The 8,982-nt window shown below is 36.2% G+C and overlaps 1 protein-coding gene and 1 long non-coding RNA gene across 4 annotated transcripts in view; both read right to left on the bottom strand.

Annotated features, from left to right (window-relative positions):
* The window catches only part of LOC110468846 (SAM and SH3 domain-containing protein 1), a 526,394-nt gene that overhangs the window by 410,690 nt on the left and 106,722 nt on the right, over nt 1–8,982 (bottom strand). The window lies entirely within an intron of this gene.
* The window catches only part of LOC146767926 (uncharacterized), a 130,033-nt gene that overhangs the window by 38,987 nt on the left and 82,064 nt on the right, over nt 1–8,982 (bottom strand). Inside the window, exon 1 of the long non-coding RNA XR_014953811.1 lies at nt 37–8,982. This exon is cut by the window's right edge and continues 82,064 nt beyond it. This is a non-coding gene — a long non-coding RNA (uncharacterized LOC146767926). The remainder of the gene's footprint in view (nt 1–36) is intronic.

Below are 8,982 nucleotides of genomic sequence, written 5' to 3'. Positions count from 1 at the left end.
CTGTTGTAAAAGAACAGGTATCTATGAAAAAGATACTCACATGCAAGAGAAACTGCTAGGTAACAAATCCGGGTGGGTAGAAGCGACAGACACCAGATTTGCCTTGTGCAGTCAAGTGTGAAGAGAGGGGGAGCTTTTCCAGCTGTAATGAATTTGGTGCAAGCACATTAACAAGCCACTTACTTCTATTCTGATTTATCTTTACCATCAATTAGACATCTTTTATTTATGCCTTAGGGCTGTGCTGTGTTGGCACTTGCTGTGCACTCTTACCCCAGTGAATTTATTAGCCAAAGATGTAATTTAATCAGTGATTTCAATTTACCACCAGCAAATCACATTTACTGTCATTATTTCCAATAATGTTTTTCAACTATGTGGTGCTTTGTTGTGTTCCATTTTTTAAGTGGTGTCTTCAGTATTGTCAGTCTGGTCACATTAGGCCTCAATCTGTGCCAAAAAATAAGCTAGCTTCCTGAGGTCCAACTCTCTACTACTCCACAACATATCACACATGTTAAAAACATAATCAAATTTTAAAGTAATGCCTCAGGACAGTGACTTTTCTACCTCAGTTATAGTTCTGTTACTTTCTGGATACTGGTCCAAATGGTCTCAACAAAATGACATCAACTCTCCCAATGATATCAGCTGAACGTGTGTGAGCTGGGTAAGGATGACAAAAGATAACAGAGCCACTGCTTTGAGCTTCCCCTCAGGCACCTTTTATCATTACTTTGCAATATTGACATACCCAGTGATTGACTGGCATGTCTAGGACAGGAGCTGAAATAGCCAAGGAGCAGTTACCACAATAAAAATGCCATCTGATTTTCAAGGTTATTCAAGTTGATTATGGCAAAGAGCCACTCATGTGACTTCCACTTTGAAGTACCAGCAGCAGGAAAGACTTCATGGAGCTCCCACCCACCAATGCTGCTAACAGCCTTGCTTGGGGGATGAACTGAAAGAGGTGAAAAGGACCCTAAGTCACAACAAAAGAGACCCCTACAAGGGATCCTACAGTCTCTGCAAATATTCCTAAGATATTCCTATTTCTAGGCCTCTGTTTGCAACTTAAGGGTACTTTCCTCAAACGCTTAATTCCTTTGTCACCTGCTTTTCTGTGACATAGGGAAACAAGGATCATTAGGATTTTTTAATACATAAAATAACAAAACCAAAGGAAGACTGAAGCATCTCTTCATTATAAACATGATATTTATAATTTGTAAAATTATTTGGTTTGACATGAATATCTGACTGTTTTGCATATAAGCTCAAGGCACTGAACAAAAGGGTGCTGGAACAATGGTCTTCAATAGAAAAGAAAGGAAAAACATGAGATGACTGGTGAAAGATGAATAAATAATGAATCAATTGGGACTTAAAAGGTGTATTCACTTAAAACTAGGTTCTCTCATCCCAACATTTCATGATCCTCTTTGGTATTAAAATTAAAATATTGATTACAGATTATTATTTCTAGATAATTTGCTATGTGTATAAACTGTACAGATGTTAAACATCAAGCTATTACTGAACAGTATTTTGTGTTTTATTGGCTGTGTTGGGTAAACAATTTTTTACTGTGGTTTTATTTACTCTACTAAGGGTTAAAAGCTCATATGGTTAATGCATCCCAAAATATAAGAGAAATAGACCTTTGAATAACAGTATTTTATACCTTTTTTAATGAGTAAAGACTGCTAATAACAGCAGTGAGTGAAAGCACTTGTAAGTATTAATTTTTTAATTATATATTTTTTCTACAGTTTAGTTCTTCGCATGTAAATTTATAGTTAGGAAGAGTTATGGAAAGCAAAGCAAAACTAATCCATTAGGTAATATTGAATTGGAATATTCTTTTCCTGAGGTTCAAAAGACTTCTTAACATGGTGCAAATAAATGACAACGAAAATAACCATTCTTCAAAGGAAAGAGATGTTTAAATTCATTTGGGGAACTGGCACTCTTTCTGTAAATGAGATTTAAAATGTAAAAGCTATCACACCTACAGCCTGTCCTGTAGGGTTCACAAGGCTCAGCCTTATTACTTTAAATAAGCTGTGTCAAATCCTCAGATGCATCAACCTGCCTTTTGGGCAGGTCAATAGGGACAGATTAGGCAGACTGTCTTGCCTGGCACTCCCAAAACTTCACTTTTCTATCACCCAATACAACTAGTATATTAAAGGAAATAATATGGTCAGAGGCCTGTTTTACTAAGTATTGTAATTAATTCAGACACAGAACAGACTCCAAAAGGACGATCAGAACAAACTTCATCAGAATCAGGAGCTGCAGTCAAGCAATTTTTAACAGAAATCTAGGCCACTGTCTTCACCTGTTTTTGTCAATGACTTTGGTTATCTGCCTGCTATGATCACTAAACTTCAGCAAATTCCCAAAATCAAGGTCCCAGATTAACATTCTTTACAATAATAGAGTAAGATGAGTTTTCAATTTCATGGAAGAGTCTTTAAGGTGAACTAAAGCCAATGGAGTACGAATGAAAAGCCTTAAAAGCCCTCAGAGGACAAAACATGATTCTCTCTAAAGCTTGCTTCTTAGTTCACAGCACACAGAATAGTTTAAGGGAATTGTGTCAGATTTGCTACAAATTTAATTCCTTACTACTTTGATCTTTTATCTGTAACACACCATAAATAAAGTTCCATACAATACATTTAATTTGTGCTAGCATTCATGTTCCTATTGAAAAACAAAACAATCTTTTTCTAAGTGTTTCTAAGGTTGAATCTTTCTATATTTAAAAAAGGAACAATGAATTTAAAAAAAAGACACAAACAAAATGCCAAAACAGAGTGACAAACCCCCCACCAAAATCAGTTTCAGATCTTTCCAGATATCCAGATGGCACTATCAGCTGGGAAGTGAAATTTTCCTGCATTATGTGCCTTCAAAACTTAGAAGACCTAGGTGTACCACGTCACACAGTATAGCCAAAATAATCTCATTTTAAAGCAATAATAAATTGAATATTACAGATTGCAGAGGTATTACTACAAAAATAACCCTTTGTACTTCATCAGTGCAATCAAAGTAACATTCAAAGAAATAATTCAAGTTATGGATGTCTCAGAGGACTGAAAACAAATTCTATTCCATTCTCAGAAAAATTTTGCCAAGAGAATCCATTGTTGATCAAAGGCCTTATGTATTTAGGGCTTGCATGCATATTATGTGTTACCTAAGGGAGCTACTAATGCTAGTAAGATACATAAAGCACAGACTAGTAAAAGGTTATCTCCTTCAATACTTAAAGAAAAAAAATGGTTTAATCAGAAGTCATCAAAATGCAAAGATAACACAGCAACTCGGCAACTAAATGGTACCTGACTTCCACCTGCATTCTGCTTTTTAAATGACACACATTTAAATTACACATTTCTAACACAATGACTCAAATAACAATATACTTCATGGCAGCACAAACTTTTTGAGGGCATGAAGAACTCTTATCTCTCACAGAGGACAATGGGAAGTGGCAGCACCTGGAAGGATCACACCTAAAAGTTTCACTTAAAACCAGTGGGATCTGGCCTGTCCCAACACTGTGATCCTTGGATGGTTAAAACACACATGGACAGGGACACAATGAAAAAGCTAAGATGGTTTTTTGATGAGAGAAATGAAATGGCATGAAGGCAAGCATCTGTTCAGAGGAGGACCATGCACACACTCAGCCAGAAATAGAGAATATGTAAAGACAGCTTGCTTCTAGATTACTTTTTTTTTTTTTAATTAAATATGGCACTGCAAAACTAAAAGCTTCACAAATTAGTTTCCTTGAAGGGTCTCCAAAAACTTGGACTTCCAAAGGGTGATGTCTACAAAACAATAAATGTTCATCTTACAAGGTGTTTGTAAAGATGTATGAAAAGGAAGCTCAGTCTAATTCACCACTTAGGCAGTTAAGGAGTGCTTCTTTCAGCATTCCTCTGTGGCTTGTGTCAACCCCATTATTCTTAATAAGATAAGGATGCCTTGACACATGTTTCATTTTCTGTAATAGTCAAAATTGGTGATGCTGGAGAAGCTTTTAGGCACATGACCTCCATCTATCTAACTGCAAGTCAGCTCTTGTTTACAAGTGCTGGTATTGTGCTATGCTGCTATCATTATCCATATTATCTGCAGCATAGGTTGCGTTATAGATTTATTTTTAATGACTTTTTTCCTTTGAATGAAAATTCTGTTTGCTTGTTATCTCAAAATAAGTCTCCATACAAAATAATACTGGCATTTTTTGATTTTCTAACCTGTTATTACTAGTAGTACTTCACATTTCTGCCACAAGTCATTCACTGGTACCCAAGTGCTACATAAATACTAATTAATTATGTTTCTCAACATTCTGGTGAGCTATGGCTACCATGGCTATTATTTTCATCCTAACAAGAGATTAAATAACTTGTTCAAGGATGCAGAAACAAATCAGTGATTCAGATGCAAGGTTTGAATTCGCAGTTCCTGCTTCTATTGATGACCAACACTTCCTCTCCTTTTGCTGGAAAGAAACAATCATAAAAATTTTAATGGGTTATCTGTAAAATATCTAATTGTGCATTACACAGACTACCAGTATCAGTGTGCATAAATACATCGCCACCCAAGCATTTCGTCTTCACTTCAAGACAAGTAAATTCAGCAATAATGAAAAAGGAGATGTATCAGAAAGAGATCAAAGGTTAATTGTTATCACATTAGACTCTAAAAATATGCTCCCCTTTAACACCTCACGACAGATGCCAGAAAAACAGACAGAATCTGCCATAAAGGAAGAAAAGATGCTAATTTGCAGATAAGCCAACTATAGTCTACAGTAATAAAGTCAGTTCTTGTTTGTTAATAACGAGCTGTCAGATGGTGGGATTACAGTGTGGTTTGACACCAAGCTACTCACAGAGAGCCACAGTGTTGTGACGACACTCATCTCCTTCACTCCTCTGGGATATTTCAATTCCATTACATTTAAAACGGAACCCAATTTCCTTGGTAGAACAAACCAACTTTGAAACTTAATGTAATTCTGTGGGGTGAGTGAGCATGAGGGAAACAAATTCATAAGGAAACAAAATCACATTACTACATCATCATTTCTCGCAAATACACTGCCTACTCTGCCTGGTACCCTCCCTTCTTCCTCCCCTTGCCCCAGGGCACAACACAGTACAGTGCAGTACATTGCCTTATGAATCTTCTTCAAGTACCCAATTATCCTGGTGCACCAGACTTGTCATTACCATGACAGCTGTGTGCAGCATGCAGTACATGCTGTCAGAGGTGAAAGATTGTACACAGGCATCCTGCATTTCCATTACAACATTGAAAGGGAAGCGGAAGGAAGACAGACACAGACATGAACACATCCTAACAAGCAACTTTGCTGAAGATGTTGTTTAAAAGTGGAATTTAAGATCCATTTTTTTAAGTGGCAATATAATTGCCAGGCATTCTGGTGCTGTCTAAGCCTCCAGCAATAGTCCTCCTGTGTATTTTTTGTCATGATAATCAATGAGGTGACATAAGTACATTTTGAGCACTTTTAAACAGAGTTGAATAAAACATTCCATCAGCCTGAAGTTCCTACAGAAGAATTAAGCTTCATATTTTCTTTCCTCTGACCAATTTTTTTATTTTCAAAAAGTAAATAGCTCATTACTTTTCACAAACAGAGACTCAACCACAAAATCTCACAGGATATCTCCACAGTGAATTAGTTGTGCTGGTTTAAATAACCTCCTATGCATAGAAAGGTACACAGAAGTGATATGGGACACTCACCCTCTAGGTGAACTGGCTAAGCACAGACATCTGACCCAGGACACATCTGGCAAACTGAATTGTGATGGATCAAACCTGGCACTCACATGGAGGGAAGTAATCCCTCTAAGCATATTTTCATGCGAGGTGACATATGCTCTCTGTTCCTACTAATGCCAATGAAAACCATACCCTGGAAATATCACAGTCAATATCTCACTGGATCAGGCCTTTTAAGGACAAACCTTCAGGACAGATGAGTGGTTGAAGTTCTTAAGAATATGCTGCAGATTTTCTAATTACACAGTGTTTGGCACTTAGGTTCTGCATCTCACTTCCTCCTTCTTGAATTATCCCCAGCAAAACCTTGCCAACTCTTCATGTGATCATGCAGTTCATTACAGCTGTAAATACAAACATCCTTTTCCCACAACCCATCATTATTAAGAAACCAGATGGTACAAAAAAAAAAACAACTATAATAAAAGTGGGATAGGGAGATTTCTTCTTCCCTGAGTAATGGATTTTCTATTTTAAACCAATGTATAATAAGCTTGTAGAAAACAATAATTACAGAGAGTTGAGGAGTTTTTCTAAAGACAAGCAGGCTGAAAAGGCTGTGTAGTAACTCTTAATTCAAAATTAATTTAATCTAAATTAATAGACACAAATGGAAGCAACCTGAAACCCCTGGTCAAGTATTATAATACCAGCACTTGAGAAGATGCATCTTCCCAGTCTGAAATGGAAGAGAAGGGGAGCAGCTGCAGAGAGAGAAGGCAAGTAAACAGAGAACTCCCACCTCTCTCCTTTGCAAAGTGGGAACGAGGTATTTATTACTCAGCATCAGCTGCTTACTTCTCCCAGGATGATATAACATACAAAGCTTCTGAACACGATCTAGAGGTAATACCCTGTGCAGACACAGCACATTGATGTTTATAGAGGACATGGGAGGCTGAGGTTATGGAGAGTCAGTGCAGAAGCCTTTCATTCCATGCTGCACATAACTGAAGGACAAACATCAGTTCCTTGGAAGAGCTGTACAAAATTTGTGCTCCAAAATCAGTGTCCTGTAGTGAAATATGATAGCGCTGTTCTGGTGTTTGGATAACACCACTCCTTACTAAACAAGCAGCCTCCCTCTCAGAGTCAATTACACAGAAGACAAAAAAAATGTGTAGACACAGAATAAGCATTGAAAGGTAAGGATTCAGAAAAATGTTAAAAAAATAAGAACTGAAACACTTTTCAATATCAAACATTTAATCCTTCATAACTTCTCTACTGCAAAGGCCCAGGAGCATCACTCCATCACCTTCTTAACAGCACAGTCCCACCAATGTCAACAACAGTCTTAAGCCTGTGTGAAAAAATATCTTTGGAGATTGTGTAGGAATTATGACAGTGAGATAAGGGAGTGGAGAAGGGTGTAAAAACAAATAACAGCAGCAATGAGAAAGTGAGTTCTAAAAAACGGAACTGGTTATATGTGTAGTATCTTGCAGAAGAAGCTCTGACAAAAACCAAACCCAGCAGTTAATCTGACAAATACAAAATATGCATAATTTTTACTAGTTATGAAAACTGCAGCTGTTTTATAGCAGAAGGTTATGAATTTCCATATGGCTTAGATTATTATAATTTCTTTTAAAACCTACATCAAACTAACAACCAATTATAATTCTCATCTCTCTAATAATGACATTTTTCTATGTAATGCGAATTGCTTTCATTTTAAATTATGCATTACCATTTTTTTCACAAAAAAACCTAATACTTACAAAATTTTGCAAATGTGTGGCTTATCATATATTCCTAAAGAAAAAAAGATCCTCTTGTGAAGCTGCAAGGTCAGAGGAGTAGAATGCACACATGATCATGTTAGTGGTAAGAAGGAGCTATAAATAGCTTAATTAATTTTAGTACTAATCTTACTCCCAAGATTCTTTCAAGTTAGAAAATCATCTTCACCTTGCTGAAGCTTTGTGAGTGGGAGTACTACACAGCTGGAGGATGTGACAACTTTTCTGTCACAAGGATATGCTTCATAATACCTGGACAGCAACTCTGGAAAGCTGGAGCTGGTAGGAAGGCAGAGCACACTTGTCCCCAGCTTTTTAAGGACATTTAGGGCGACTAAGTTCTGGCTCATCTTAGCTCTGTAAAATTACTCTTATGCTTAAGACTTTTTTAATTTGGCATCACTAGCCTTATGAATATTAAATAATTCTGGCTTTAAAAAATAATTTGGATAGCCTGGGATTAATAGTCTTGAACAATGTTGTGCATTTTGGTAAATATATACAAATCTCTTCCTAATGTGTTGCATAGGAAGCCAGAGGTGCTAAATGCAACTTCCATTCTGAAAAGCGACACTTTAAAATTAGGGCTTATGTCTGAATTTTTCTGAAAAGCAAAAAAATAATGTACTATATCTTAATACAAAAAAAGAGATTCAGAAATCACTTGGTGATAAAAAGATCTATTTCCTTGAAAGGGAGAGGAAATTATTCACTGAATATTCATTCCTTTGCATCTCTGCACATGCTCATATACCCAACAACGGAAATTAAAAACACCACACTGGGAGATGAAGACTTCAAATTACCAGAACCCATGAGACCGCTCACAGTCTGTGACCCACTGATATTAGCAGACTTTCCACATGTGCACCAATACAGATCTATCACAGCTCACCTTCAGAAAATTGTCTTACTTTAATGCTGATTACAATTGAGCCTCTGATTTTTGAAGACAAGCATATTATCCGAAGCCTGTTCTTCCAGTACTATTACCATTATTCAAATTAGTAATGGTATTTTCAAGACTCAAAAAAATTCCTAAAGTATACTCTAAATTATTTAATATGACAAAAGCAGTTTACCAATGGAAATTACTGTCTCTTTGATATGAAGATAAAAATCCCCACATTTGATTACATTTTTAATATATCTAAAATACTATTTCCCCATTAGATACATTTTCTTGCCTTAAATTAGGAGTAATTATTATTGCTGCCAATGTTAAAAAAACCCAAAAAACCAAAAAACAACAAAAGTCCCCAAATTAACAAAGGTTAATTGAAATAAGGAGAAAAAATGTTGTAACCAAGATGTTCTACTTCATTAAAACTGATAGTGAACACCCTGTTTTTATAGAGAATTATTTCAAGTTATTTAAAATTCTTCT

Source organism: Lonchura striata, chromosome 3 (assembly GCF_050655825.1).
Source record: "Lonchura striata isolate lonStrDom1 chromosome 3, ASM5065582v1, whole genome shotgun sequence".
NCBI classification, from domain to species: Eukaryota; Metazoa; Chordata; class Aves; order Passeriformes; family Estrildidae; genus Lonchura; species Lonchura striata.
The sequence above is the reverse complement of the archived record's forward strand: the minus strand, read 5'-3'. Positions and strand labels throughout refer to the sequence as shown.